Source organism: Sorex araneus, chromosome 5, assembly GCF_027595985.1.
Source record: "Sorex araneus isolate mSorAra2 chromosome 5, mSorAra2.pri, whole genome shotgun sequence".
In the NCBI taxonomy this organism is placed as follows: Eukaryota; Metazoa; Chordata; class Mammalia; order Eulipotyphla; family Soricidae; genus Sorex; species Sorex araneus.
This window is the reverse complement of record NC_073306.1, coordinates 177,451,154-177,466,946: the sequence shown is the minus strand read 5'-3', so window position 1 is coordinate 177,466,946 and position 15,793 is coordinate 177,451,154.

Genomic DNA, 15,793 nt, shown 5'->3' with positions numbered 1-15,793 from the left:
CATTGTATAACATCTACATTTTCATTCATTGTACTATTGTTTGCTGTTCATGAAGTTGATTAGCCTTTTGTCTTTTGAAGAACAGACCTGTTTGAAGAAATAGCTAGCATATAGCTTGAGCAACACAGTTGTTTTTGAACCTTTTTTGTTTACTTCTTTGTAGGCTAACAATAAATATGACCTTTTAGTTTGTTCATTGTTCCCTGACTTGCGCCTTTTCTTATCATTTTTCGCTGGCTAGCACGTCTCATCATTACTACCTTGACACCTGTTCCAGAGCATTAGCTACCTTGCCAATTTCCTGACTCAAATCCCTTTCACCCTTTCCACCTCCATTCATTTCCTGAATTAGGTTGCAGTTTTCCAAGGGTGATTTTGAGCATGCTTGCTAGCTTGTTTAACAATATATCCTCATTCTCACCTTTTATTGAAAATTTTACCAAATACTTCAGTAAAAAAAAAGCTAAATAGACTTTTTAAAAATGAATGCAAGCATTTTGTGTTAAAAATATAACATAAAAATTAAAGTATGCTAATTTTTAAAAATTTCACAAGAACAAAAAGGATGTTCCTGAATACAGTATATTAATATATCACTGGTCTGTCTTATAGATAGCATTAATATTTTACCATGTTTTAAAAGCCCCATCAACAATATCCAGGTTTAAGCAATCTTGTTACATGGCCCCACTTGCTAACCCCTACTTCTGTGAACTTGCTTACTCTCTACTCCCAGCAGAAAGATGAACTCATCCCTTTTCCAGCTGACTGGTTTTGTCCAAGCTCTTTATGATTTGGTCCAAACTCTCCTCATTAGAAACAGGTATCTGATCCTCATTTCAGGTTATTATGATTTTATTTTAGTATTAGAGAAATGAGGTCTTTAACTCTTCCATCAAGCTTTACATCAGTATTGACTAATTGAAATGATCAATTTTGCAGGGAGATAATTCTTCTTATTATTTGCCTAATTTGCAATGTACTTTTATATTTCTAGGATGTTTCTAGATGTAATTTTGTTTATTTTCTCATGTATTATTTGCTTTCATATATAGACATAAAATAGCAATATCAGGCTACTATAAGCTGTCAATATCCTGGATTTATTTTATGTGGGCAGCTTACTCTGACTCAAGTAAACAACATATAGTATTCTGTAAATGAAGAGAGAGCTAGCTGACACTTACTAGCCTGTTTATAATGTTTTATCACTTAGGGCACAATATATGCATGGATCATGTATATCATAGAAACTATAAAAAACAATTATCAAGAAATCAAATTACTTAGTAATAAAATATATTAGCATCCTAACATCTGTTCATCTGAATGATGGCAATTTAGACCAATACTGACTGCATCACTAATAAATTTCCATATATTAAGTTTTCTATACAGAAATGGGGATTGAAATAAGTAGCCTGCATAATACATAGACATTTGTTTTGTTGTGATAGAAATTAATGCCTTGGTGTCATTTTATTTGAGCACAACAGGTCACTATGTTTCAGTTCTATCTTTTCCTTCGGTTTCCCGAATACAATGGCCTGCCTTAGTTCAGTGCATTACTTGATATGGATTATGCCTTTTATTTTATTTAATACTTTAGCATTTTGTTATATGCATTGTTCCCTGGCACTCAGATGACATGAGTCTTTTCCAGAAATATTGATTCATATTTAATTTTTATGCATTTTTTCCAATTTACTGAACCAATACGGTGAGAGTCAGAGTCTAAAGTAGTGTTTTTCAGGATGTGGTCAAAGATATACTTATAGCACAATCATTTGGGTAAAAGTCTTAAATTTAAGTCTTGATGCATGAACCACGGGTATCGGTGTGGTTCATATTCTCATATAGGAACACTGTTTCCAGGCCATTGATCAAGTGCCACCATCTCAGTTTTCTCTCATCTGGCTTCTCTTGCTAATACCCAAATCTTAGCAAATTACTTTTCAGTAAAAACATAGTAAAACTCCTCCTACATGTACATCTTGGGTGTACAGTATAATGTTAAATACTAAAATCTCTACTATTAAGATTGATCATTTTTAAATTATCAATCATAATTCAAAGGAAATGCGTCATTCCTTATTATTAACTTGTATTTATTATTATTATTATTATTATTGGACTGGAGCGATAGCACAGTGGGTAGGGCATTCGCCTTGCACGCAGCTGACCCAGGTTCGATTCCTCCATCCCTCTTGGAGAGCCTGGCAAGCTACCGAGAGTATCTCGCCCACAAGGCAGAGCCTGGCAAACTACCTGTGGAGTATTCAATATGCCAAAAACAGTAACAACAAGTCTCTTAATGGAGATGTTACTGGTGCCCGCTCGAGCAAACTGATGAACAATGGGACAACAGTGACAGTGATGGATGAGTAGTGTTTCACTGATTGGACCAGTAGACATTACCATTAACAGAGGATAGGAACTCTTTTTTCTCTACATCCATACAAGCATTGATTTTTTTTGTTCTTTTGTTCGTTTTGGTGTGTGCCTGTGTCTCACAGGCATAACTGGATCACTCAATGTGGGTTTTATATATGCTTCCATGATATGAAGTGATCACTTTTTGTATGAATTTTTTGTCCACCTGTATGAACAGAGTTTCTGTTCAGCTCTTCTCTAACACTCCCCATTTTTTTATAAGGAAGTTTTATTTTGGTTTTTGGTAAAGCCTACCAGTGTTTTATAAATCTCAAATATTCATCTTTATCAGATGAGTAAAAAGATAATTTTAAATGCCATTTTTCAAAGTGCTAAGGGGTTACTCAAACCTGACAGAAGATACTTCAAATATTATCCTTTTAAAATATTTTAATTACAACTTCAGTCTTTGTTTATTTACCCTGAGAATGATCAGGAAAATATCAAATGTAAATTAACATATAGATAAATATCCAAAGAACAAAGTTCTGACACAAAATTATATGTCCCTTGGTTATCAGGTCTTTTTTATTGTTCCCATTCTTATACTTGAAAAAATGTTGTTAACTGGATTTCTGTAAAATTTTAGTGAAAACCATTTGTAAGATAAAAATGATAAATTTTGTATTATATGTTGATTATATTGGCTTCTTATTTAAAATTGCATATATACAATTATAAGGTAATTATATGGGATGGAGTGATATTACAGTAGATAGGGTCCTTGTCTTGCACTTAGCCATCTTGACATTGATCTCTGGCACCATATATGGTCCACTGAGTCACCAAAACTAATCCCTGAGTACATAACCTGGAGTAATTCCTGAGGACTATCAGGTGTGACCCCAAATTAAAATAATAATAATAACTATCCTGTCACTGTCATCCTGTTGCTCATCGATTTGCTTGAGCAGGCACCATGAGGTATAGACTTATAACCTTTCATGCTTGCGTTTCAGTCATGCAATGATTGAGTACCAATTCCTCCACCAGTGCCCATTTTCCATTACCAATAGTCCCAACATCTTTCCTGCCACCTCCACCCTGTTTCCTCCACCCCATCCCTCCTCTGTGGCAGGGCATTCCCTTTTGTTCTCTCTCTCCTTTTGGGTGTTGTGGTTGTGCAGACAAATAATTTGAAAATGCTTGAAACTGTAACAAAAAAACATATACAATTATGTAAAAAAATATTGCCTAATTAATAGAGTAGCAACATTTTCTTGATACTGAGAGGGAAAAATTGAAAACTGTAGGGATTTTCCAAAGCAGTGTTCAGAAAAGTCCCTTCTCCCATTACCAGTCCCAGAATTTTTTGGCCAACCAGGCAGATAGTTCAATACTACGATTCTAAGGCCCAAGGTGTAGTGTTGCTCAAGCCCAGTGGTGTGTAAGACAAGCAAGGCCACCCCAAAGGTCTTCAGGGGCCCCCAGGGCTATACTCATGGTGCTGAAGATAGAGGCCTCCACCCAGGAAACCAGTGGTGCTGGGTATGCAACAGCAGTTGGTGGCATGACGGAACATATTTTATTCCCTGTACTATCTCTTCAGCCCCTAGATGATCTTTTAGGTTTTTTTCCTTAAAATTTTATGCATGTCATTTTTAGAGACTGGTATAAGGTTGTAGATAAAATTGCATGAGCAATTTGTGAGTAAGGGTCAGGGAGAAGTTCCAATTAGAATAAAATAGCTGTGCTAGATCAAGTTCATAAAATTATGGGTATCACTCATTCCTAGAAGTACATCAGTAACATGAATAACTAACTAGCTTCAAAGACATTGTGTGTGTGTGTGTGTGTGTGTGTGTGTGTGTGTGGGTAGAGAGAGAAAGAGAAAGAGAGAAAGAAGAGAGAGAGAGAGAAAGAGAGGAAAAGAAAGCAAGAGTGCCTGTGCCCCCACTGACTCAGAAAGATAGATGGAAGGACAAAGAGAAAGAGACAGAGTCAGAAAAAAACACCAACAAACAGAGACTAAGAGTGTTTACTTTCCTGACTCACATATGGATACATGATATTTGTTTTTGTTGCTGCCTACCAAAAAGCATAAATTCTCCTTTCATTTGATTGTTGCCTTTCCTTCTCACTACCCAATTTCTTAGACGTTGGGCATTAATTTAATTATATTCCTCAGGCTCTGACATGCCCTTAACACTGATCAATGCAGTATATCTCTTCATTTTACATGCCCTTTGGCCTTCATTCTTACTTTCTTCTCTTTCTTTCCAAAAGTATTTTCTGAAATGCATTGACTGTATTTCCCAAAATATATCAGATGAGCAAAATGTTGGCATTTTTTAAATTCATCTTTTATGAAGGTGCTGTATAAATGAATAGTTGTCCAACAACTCATTTACTTGGCCCCTTTATAAAACAAATCAGTTGCTAATCTTTTCAGCATTTACCAAGGCCTTTTGAAGAAAATATGGAAACCAACATATACCAAAGATCTTACAAGCCACATGTTGGTCATTTTCCAGAAATTTCATTTACTTATCAACATTAGAGACAAGAAAACTTATGTGGAGTGGTTAACTAACTTTATATAATTTATAAAAAGTGAAAAATAGTTCAATAATATTATGATATAAATCCTTTTAGCTGAATCAAATGATACCTGTATGCATGCAAGAATAAATCAACTATCATGACTTTTGCTAATCTTTATATACATATGTATATATATTTACAATTTGGGTAACATTTACCATCTGAACAAGTGAAACAATTTTTAAACAATTGATACATTCAAGTATTATAAATGATGAAAATCAAATATATTATTTACATAGACATAACTAAAATCAGAATTGAGATCAATAAGTACAAACTTCCAGGTCATAAACATGAAGAAAATCACAAATTTTTTTAATGGATTTTTTGAGATTAGGACAAAAGAGCACAGGCAATATTAGAAAAAAATAACAATGCATGTTTGTTTGCTTTTTGCATTGCTTAATGTGCACAAAGCAAATATCTGCTGATTAAAGATCTCTAGTGTACAAGTCAATAAAATAGGTGGCAGAACAGAAACTTCTGGCTCCCAATGCCAATTTTATAATCAACAGCAGTAGCAAAAACCCAGTGACTGGCATTGATTACTAATATTCACAAAAATAGATCATGGAATCTGTTTTCTACACTTTGTCCACTTTCTCCTATTTATCTTTCTCACGTAGCTATAAGCTCATGAACTGGATTCACTCACTACTGTTTTGTATGGATTTAACCTTTACTAAGCATTCAAGTTTTAAAATTTCAATGAAAGGACTTAAAATCTGAAAATCTAACTGGTACGCTATGTTATGGATAAAATTTAGTGCATTTATAAATATCCAATAAACTTCCTATATAACTTATGTACATTACTATGTTTGCTTTAAGATTTTGTATAAAAATTAAGAAATTTTAATTTTGTTACATTAGCATCTATATATTAATTTTAAAATAGTAATTTATACTAAATAAACATCTACTTTTTTAGTATTAACCCTCATACTCATGTTTAAATCCCTGTGAATATGTCTTTTATCATTCCTCTCATCTATAATTTAATTTTTATTAATGACTCCATCACTTTGTAAATTAAAAAAAATTTGTTGTCAGATGATGAATATTCCACTAATTTGAAAAAAATAAACCTTTGTTGAATATAGCTTTGCATTTTTCACTTGCAAAAACATGATAAACTCGTGTTTTCATGTTTATGAAAACATAATATATACAAAATTGTCACAGTGTCTAGTATAAGAAAATACTAAGAATGAGTTACTAGAGATATATTTATTATTTTTACCTATAGAAATTGGATCATTATCAACTAATAATCAAGTCAAAATTTCAAGAATATGTTTGAAATTAAAAAATATTTGGATAATTTGTTATCACAATTTGGATATGAAATATGATGAAACTTAAGTGCTCACAAGAAAATAAATAGCCTACCACAATTTACTACCTAAGACATGATCTGACTTTCTTGAAACATAGACAGAATGACAGACTAAATTGTTCATTTAGAGAACATTTCTCACCTTGATTTTGCATTATTCATATTCACTCATTTGTCTCTAACACTTGACATGCTTCTAATGCATTTTTATTTAGGAACTTATCAATTGAAATTTTAATTAATATTAAGTTATCCAGGAAGATTGGAAACTGCCAATGTTTTTTTCTTTGAAAACTGCATTGTGCAGTAATATTCATAGCAACACCCACTCTCTAGCAATTTTGAGTTGTGTGGAATGAGTCACACAGACATATGCATGTGTATTTTTATCTGGCTAGAAAATGCCATGCCCACCGAATCTTCAGTCTTCCAAATAAATGCATTTCTGCGTTTTATTTCATCTACTCACATGTAAAAAATGCAAACTAGGATATGCTATTCTGTAAAGCATATGTTATTTTTTAAATTATCCAATAGAAATAATTTGTTTTTGAAAAAATAAAGACCTGTTCTAATTTAACCTATTACTATGCTTTAAATATTTAAATAAATTATATTTATGGTTCCCAAATGAAAAAGAAACAATTTGTTTGGAATACCACATGTGATGTTTCTTATTAATACATGGATTCTGATGTTTTATGTGATTTTATGTGTTACACAAAGTAGGATATCTATCAATAAATATTTTATATTTTCAGTGTTCTATGAAAGTGAAAGGACCAATTTTATTAGAATATTGTTGATTATACAAATTATGTGATTTAAACTTTCAAATTGACTGGTAATTTCCCACCATTACATTCATTGTATGACCTATGAAAGGTTGATGTAGTAAATTCTTCTTGTAAATTCTTGTCATGTTTTCTTATTAAATTCATATTTTGAAGTAATTTTGCATTATTAGCCTTTGTTTAAAGTTCTTTTGGCATTTTCCTCAACTTTACACTTATTATACTCAAAATAAGAGTATAAAATTGTTTTCTTTAGTAAAATAGCATCAACATGGTCCCTGTCAACCCGTTGCTCATCGATTTGTTCGAGCGGGCACCAGTAACGTCTCTCATTGAGAGACTTATTGTTACTGTTTTTGGCATATTCAATACATACGGGTAGCTTGCCAGGCTCTGCTGCATGGGCCCGATACTCTCGGTAGCTTGCCAGGCTCTCCGAGAGGGGCGGAGGAATCGAACTCGGGTCGGTCGTGTGAAAGACAAACACCCAACGGCTGTGCTATCCCTCCAGCCCTATATCAACATAAACAAATAAATACATATATCCATATATATGTAAATATAAATATTTGTGTATATATAACTAAATTTTATCCATATCCATCTCTATTAAATGAACAAATCATTTACTTCAAAGCAGAAGTTAAGCTCAATTGCTCAAGATTTGAAACTCTTTAAACTTTGACCATAAACACTTTCCCTGATAGTCCAATGTGTAATCAAAAAATGAATATGAAGCCACAGTGCTCTCTGTCCGCTTGCATTAGATGGTCTCAGGCCCCTCCTCCCACTCAGATGTCCAATGACAATGGTGGACAAGGAGGAAACAAGGTCCCGGCTGGTTGGTATCAGTTGCAGTTTATTCCAATCTCGCCTCCATTCTCCTTTGATTCTCCTCCCCCACCCCCCTTGTCCTTCATTCTGCCACCCTCCCCATCCTGATTCTCCTTGATTCTTCTCTTTCCAATTCTCTTTGATACTCTCCTTGCCCACTCTTACAGCCTGAGTTATATCTCAAATCATGAGGGGTTGAGGTAGCAATTACACATAGGTATGGTCATACAAACAGTAGATGTAAAGTCCTTCCCTCAGGGGAAGCTTATTCTAGGACAAATTCTCATTCAAGAAAGATGATCCGCCAAAGGGCGAAATACCTTCTAGGGCTATGTTTCTTCTTTCCTTAGTCCAACAACCTTTAAACATTCATTTTAATTCTACTCTTTAATAATAGTAGTCATTTTGTATGGACGTAGTAAGAGATACATTAAGCCTGTAGGGTGGCTCTCCTGGGGATATCTCGCTATAGATGTCAGACTATAGTACTCAGGCCAAATCAGTCTTTCCTAACCCTCGTAGGGTCTTAATCCAGTTGTTATTTTTTGGATTATGACAGAATTTGTCCATGACCATGCTCTTAACTTACAGTTAAATACTATGGCACTTGGCCTGGACCATTTTGATGCCAGGGGCACTCACAGCTTACCCTGGATCCATCCAATCCCTCGTCAAAACCCTGCTGTAAGGGTGTTAGGAACTAAGAGCAGTTGAGGCTTAAGTTGAGAAAACAGATGTCCAGGAGTGAATATTATTTGGAGTCAATTAAGTCCCAAGTTACAAAAACATATCATTAACTGTCTTCCTGTGTCTATACAAAAAGGATATTGCTCTGAAGTAACTATGCAAAGGACATAAGGAGAAGAGAAAAGCAATATATCACTTACAAATACAAATCCAGAGTCATAGAAGGATCTGAGCTTACAAGTCAACAGAGCTTGATTAGGGGATAAAGGTGATTGACTGGTTGGGGAAGCAGAGCACAAAGAAGAGGTAACAGATAAACACTGATGAATCGGAGTGCCTCCAGAGCATTATGATGGTGTAACCCAATAAACTCAAGCTCCCTGTGGCCAAAGAGAAAGGACAAACCAATGTTAAAACAAAAATGTTTAGAGCTATATCCCAACAGTCTATAAGTTCATAAGTTATGAACATAAGTTGAGTTCATGCAGGTATAACTCTACATTTATTTCCTCAAAATTCTCTAGCCAAAAAAAAGAAGAAAAAAAACCCTCAGGAAATCCTAAGAAAAAAGAAGAGAAATTTCTCTTTTCTTAAACTTCAGACTATACTATAAATCTGTAGTAATTAAAACAGAGTGGTATTAGAATAGAGACAGACTTTAAGATGAATGGAATACAGAATCCAGAGGCAGACCCTCAGGTAGATGGACAGTTTTTTATTGAGAAAACAGAAAAATGTATGAAGCAGAGCCAAGAAATCCTCTTTAAATTGTATTGGGAAAAGTGGTAGATCACGTGCAAAGAAGTTAATTCAGAACTTTTCTAACACTAAGCAAAGAAGCCAAGTCAACATATATTCATGATCTAAATATTATGCCAGAATCCATAAACTATATTGAGAAATATATAGGTAGACTACTTTATGACCTTGAATTTGGAAGTATTGTCAATGATTCAATACCATTTGCCAAGGAAAAGAAAGCAAAGATAAACACATGGTACTACATTAAGCAAGTTTTTGCATTAAGAATGAAAAAATGGCTAGAATAAAAAGGCACACACAGACTGAGAAAAAATATTGGCCCATTACTCATCTGATAAAGATGAATATTTGAGATACATAAAGCACTGGTATACTTTACCAAAAACCAAAATAAAATTTCCCTATAAAAAAATGGGGAGTGTGAGAGAAGAGCTGAACAGAAACACTGTTCATACAGGTGGACAAAAAATTCATGCAAAAAGTGATCACTTCATATCAGGGAAGCATACATAAAACCCACATTGAGAGATCCTGTTATGCCTGTGAGATTGGCACACACCAAAATGAACAAAAAAACCAATGCTTGTGTCGATATAGAGAAAAAAGAATTCTTATCCTCTGTTAATGGTAATGTCTACTGGTCCAATCAGTGAAACACTACTCATCCATCACTGTCACTGTTGTCCCATTGTTCATCAATTTGCTCGAGCAGGCACTAGTAACGTCTCCATTATGAGACTTGTTGTTACTGTTTTTGGCATATCGAATATATAACAGGTGCCTTGCCAGGCTCTGCCTTGTGGCCGGAATATTCTCAGTAGCTTGCCGGGCTCTCTGAGAGGGATGGAGGAATCAAACCCAAGTCGGCTGCATGCAAGGCAAACATCCTACCCACTGTGCTATCGCTGCAGCCCACTACTATGCATCCATAAATTAAAAAAATATATATTTTTAGGTTCCAATATGTCAGTAACTCAGGAAAAAGACAAAGACCAGATGATCTCATTTACCTGTGAGGTATAAAAACGCAAAGCAAGGGAATAGATAAAAAGAATAAAAACAAAGGCAACAAAAAATGAAAACTCTCTTCAGTAGGAAGGTTGCCATGGAGATGAAGATTGGGGAGATAGAGGAAGGTGCTCAGATAAAGGGAGATGGACAACAATTCTATTATAAATTAACCTGTATGAATTAACTTTGGGACCTCACTTCTATCACATTGTTTTGTGTCTGGTTTTACCCCAATATCATACTGTTTTAATAATTATAGCTTTGTAGTTTAGTTTGACATTAACTAACCTGGTGTCTACATTATTAATTTTCTCAGAACTGCTTCATTTCTCAGAACTGTCTCAGGTAATCTGAGGTTCCCTACTACTTTTTGTTCAATTTCTTTGAGATATGTCACCGGATTTTTCATAACAATTATCTTCAATCTATTTTAGCTCTTTCCTCAAGTTTTTTCCTAGGATTGCATTATTTTTGAGACTATTTAAAATGAATTTTTCTTCATTTTATAACTTGTTTCTTGCACATAGAAGTACAAAAGACCTTTATATATGTTTTATAAAATGCCACTACACATTATTTGCATGTATCTATCTTCAAATAGTGATTGTTGTGCTTTTCTTGTTTGGATTATCTTGGGTTTTCTGCTTGCTTGTTTGTTTTTTAAGGGAGGTTGGGCCACACTTGACAGTATTCAGAATATATAACCTGGCTCTTTGTTTCAGGAAGCAGTCTTGTTGGGGCTGAGGGAACTCTATGTGGTGTTGGAAATCAAACTCGAAATTTCTACATGCAAAAGAAGCACCCTACCTACAAAAATAACATTCTAGCCTCTAGTTACTTGTTTATTTATTTGTTTGTTTGTTTATTTTACTTGTATCACTTGCCATCCCGTTGTTCATCCATTTGCTCGAGCGGGCACTAGTAACAACTCCATTCGTCCCTGTCACGTGCTACTGTAGCCCAATGGCATCTGCTTGCTCTAGGAACATGAAGAGCCTCCTCAAACGTTCCTTCAGGGTCTTGATGAAGAAGTCAAACCATCTTGTAGGGGGGTGGCCAGACGTTCTTTTGACGTCCCGTGGAATCCAGTCGGTAATGGTTCTAGTCCAGCGGTCATCTCCAAATCGCATTATGTGTCTGGTCCACCTGATTTTCAATGCCTTGGCAAACGAGACAGTGCCCCTGATTCTCGATCAATAATGAAGGTCAGAACTCTGGATTTCTTCTCCCACTTGAGTGAAATGTGATACTCCAAGCATAGCTGTTTCAATTCCTCTTTGGGAGACCTGAATAGCAATCTTAATCTATTTTAGTAAGGTCGACTCTGAGGCGTATGTTAGTGCAGGAAGAATGGTGGTGTCAAAAAGATGTGTCCAGAGCCAAAGGTTCTTTGTCCTCTTAACAACTTCTTGATGCTCTTGAAGGCATTCCACGTCACTCTCTTGCACTCTGCTCTCTTTCTCTTGCACAGCTCAGGTGCCAGGTCGTTTGCCATGTTTAGTTATCAACTTAGGTACACATAACTGCTGCATTTGGAGATATTTGTTCCATTGAGGGTGAATGGAACATCAGGAACTAGACTGTTTCTCATGTACATTGTCTTGGTGAGATTCAGCTGCAGTTCGACTTTTCCATACTCACAGTCGAAGTCGTCCAGAATTCATGCAGCCTGGCTGATGTTTGGTGTTATTAGAATGATGTCATAAGCAAAGCGGAGGTGGTGTAGTTCCCGACCATTTATCATCACTCCCATTCTTTTCCATTCCAGTCCTGGCATGATGTTCTAAAGGGTGGCACTGAAGAGTTTCAGTGAAATGGTGTCGCCCCACCAAACCCCTTCTTTTAACATCGATGGTCAATTCCTTGTAAGATGGAAGATCTGGTGGTGAATTCATAATACAGCTTACGGAGGATCCTAAGGTACTGAATTTGAATGCCCTCTTTGGCTAGGACTTCGATGACCGCTTCAGTCTCAACAGAATCAAAGGCCTACTTTAAATCAATGAATGTTAGACAGAGTAGCATCTTGAACTCTCACAAAAACTCAATGAACTTGGTCACCATGTGGATATGGTGATCATGCTGAATCCTTTTCAGAAACTGGCTTGCTCACATGGTTGTCCTTTGACTAGTGTTCTGGCAATCCTATTCAGGATGACTCTAGTGAACAACTTGTAGATGACAGAAAATAGGCAGATCAGGCGATAGATGCCAATGTCATGGATGTCTCCCTTCTTGTACAACAGAGCGGTCCTGCTGGTCTTCCATTGGGATGGAACTTTGCATTCAGGCAGGTAGCATGTGCAGAGCTGAATCAGTGTATTGATGAGTACTGGCGGCAGATTTTTCAGGTGTTCGGGTCTGACCTTGTCTTGACTGGGTGTTGTATGCTTCTTTACGGACAAAATGGCGTGTTGGATTTCAGGAGGGAGAGTGCTGGAAACGACATATCCCTCCTGTGGAATTTGGTATGTGGACAGGTGGACGTGGCTATCGATCTCTTCCATTGCCTTTTTCATTGCCCTTCTGGAAAATGTGATAGGTCCGTCAAGGTGTCGAGGGCAGTCATTTTGGTCTTATAGTTGGGGAAGGACAGGCGGGCATTGCGAAAACTTTTCCCGGCTCCTGCCACATTGACCAACACTGCTGCTCTTCTCTCTTTGAGGGCTTCCGTTATTGCTTCTCTGCACATCTTTGCAAGCTCAGACATTAGCTTGTGATTGCCTGAGGCTCTCACAAAACCATATTGGAGAATGAGCTTGAGTGTTTCCGAAGACAGGCGTCTTTTTGTAGCTTATTCTCTCTCGGCATTTCTCACACAACCATGGAGGTGCTGAACTAGTTGATTGTATTCCTCTTCGATGTTGTCAATGACTGCATCTTCCCATATTGCTGCAATAGTGCTAAAAGGCTCCCAGTTGGTGGTCATTCTGGGAGTTCTTTTCTTAAACTTTGCTGCCCTTTCTCCACACTTCATGAAGTAGAATTTCTTATGAAGGAGAGGTGGTCTGATCCCGTTTGGTCACCAATATTGTTGTTGTCCCAACAACAATATTGGTGACCAAAACCATCAGTGGAATATGATGTGATCAATTGCATTGTGGAACTGTCCACCGGGAGACTCCCATGTCCAACATTTAGATTCGACCTTCTGGAACTTCAAGCTATCATGGATGGTCAACATGACGAACTCAGACTGTCTCTCACCCTGTTCATTCCATTCTAGGCTGTGGGTCCTGATGTGGAGTTCTTTAGGCAACCTTCTCAGTCATATCTTGATATTAAAATCACCGACAATGATCTTATAGGAGGTGTGGTCTTTATAGAACTTCTCCAGCTCCATGTAGAACTTCTCAATTTCTTCTTCATTGTAGTTGGATGCTGGTGCGTAGATGACAAAGATAGAAACTGTCGGCAATGGCCACATCTATTCAAACATAAGTGTCTGATTTGGGTTGCTAGGCATTCGAACAAATCAATGCTCATGGCCAAGTTCATGTTGATGAGGACACCGACGCCTCTACTGTCACATGTTCCGAGGAATAGTTCTTGTCCAGTGTCAAAAACGACATGATGTATTGATACCTTCTCATCTCCATCAATCCAATGACATCGTACTTGATCTTCTGTGTTTGTACCATCTGGTCCTCGATGGATGTTTTCGATGCCAGCATACATGTGTTAAAAGTGCAGACAGTCATTTTAGTTCTTCTTTGTTTTGGCAGCATAGTTGGGCCCTGGGATTTTAGCAACCTCTCCTTGCTTGACCTTCTAGTTTAAATACTCACCACTCTCTCAGGCCCTATGACAAAAAACCTGCTTCATACAGAGTAGTTAAAAACAGCTTTTTCTGTAAGATTCAGGCATAAGAAAAAGATCTTCACACTCAATACTTCAGTTCAACATAGTATTTGAAGTTCAAGCCACCGCAATTAAGAAATAAATTTTTTTAAAAAGTCCAGGATCCAGAGTTTCAGTACAGTGAGTAAGTTTGAGCCGACCAGGTATGATCCCAAAGTGCAGAGCCGGGAGTAATCCCTGAGTACTGCTGGGTTGTGGCTCAAATAAACAAAAACAAAAATTTAAAAATTAAAAAAGCAACTAAAAGAAACAATAGAGGCTATGTACACAAAGCGCTGGGCATCACCCCGCCCCTCCCCACAACACTTGACAAGGATATTCCCATGTATGTTGGTCTGTGATATTATATAGTTTTCTTTTTTAAAAAAAAAATTTATTCTGGGCATCCTGGTTTACAAAGTGTTATTAGTCAAATTTCATTCGTGAGCTATTCCAACAGCGCTCCCTCCATCCAGGTGTCTGCTTCCTTGCACCATTGCTCCAGTACTCCCCCGCAACCCCCCCAACCTCCCCACCCCATGTTGAGCATCCTACTGAAGACAAGTTATCAGTCCCTGATGCCTTTGGATTTTTTTTTATTTTCCTATTCTGTTTCTTCATATTCTTTATATGAGAGATATCATTCTGTGTTCATCCCCCTCTTTCTGACCAACTTCATTCAACTTCATACTCTCCGTCCAATTGGCAATGAATTTAACAATCTCAGTTCTTCTTACAGCTGAATAATATTGTACTGCATATATGGTCTTATTTTGGTTTGGGGGCCACACATAGCAATGCTCAGGATTCCTCCTGGCTCTTCAGCCTGGAAAATTAAGCAACATGATGCTGAATAACAATTATCAAGTCACTGTCATCCCATTGTTCTTCGATTTACTCGAGCGGGCACCAGCAACCTCTCTATTACACTCAGCCCTGAGATTTTAGCAGCCTCTCTTTACTCATCTTTTCCAACAATTGGAAGCTCTTTCAAGGGTCAGGGGAATGAGACCTATTGTTACTGTTTTTGGCATATAGAATATGCCACGGGTAGCTTGCCAGGCTCTGCTGTGCAGGCTGATTACTCTAGGTAGCTTGCTGGGCTCTCTGAGAGGTATATATATATATATATATATATATATATATACATATATATATACATATATATATACATATATATATATCTTTTACTGTATTTGAGATATTAATGCGCTATGGGGAGCTTGCAAGGCTCTCCCATGGGGCAATAGACTCTTGGTAGTTTTTCAGGTTTTCTAAGAGGGAGAACAAGCCTATTATAAGCCTATATATAAGGCTATAAATAAGAACAAGGCTTCTGGGTGCTTGGTCTTAGTCTCTGGATGTTGGTCGTTGGTAGAATTACATGGCACCAGGGGCAGTCTCTGGGTGTGGCTGCCAAGCTACTGGAAAATGGGGGATTCTGTGTGGAGAAAACCCAGTCCCAATAAGAGCAGGCTTGGATATCTCAGCCCCGGGTCCCACACACCTGGGTTCCTCTGCAGGTCCCTTCATGTGTGAGTCTCAT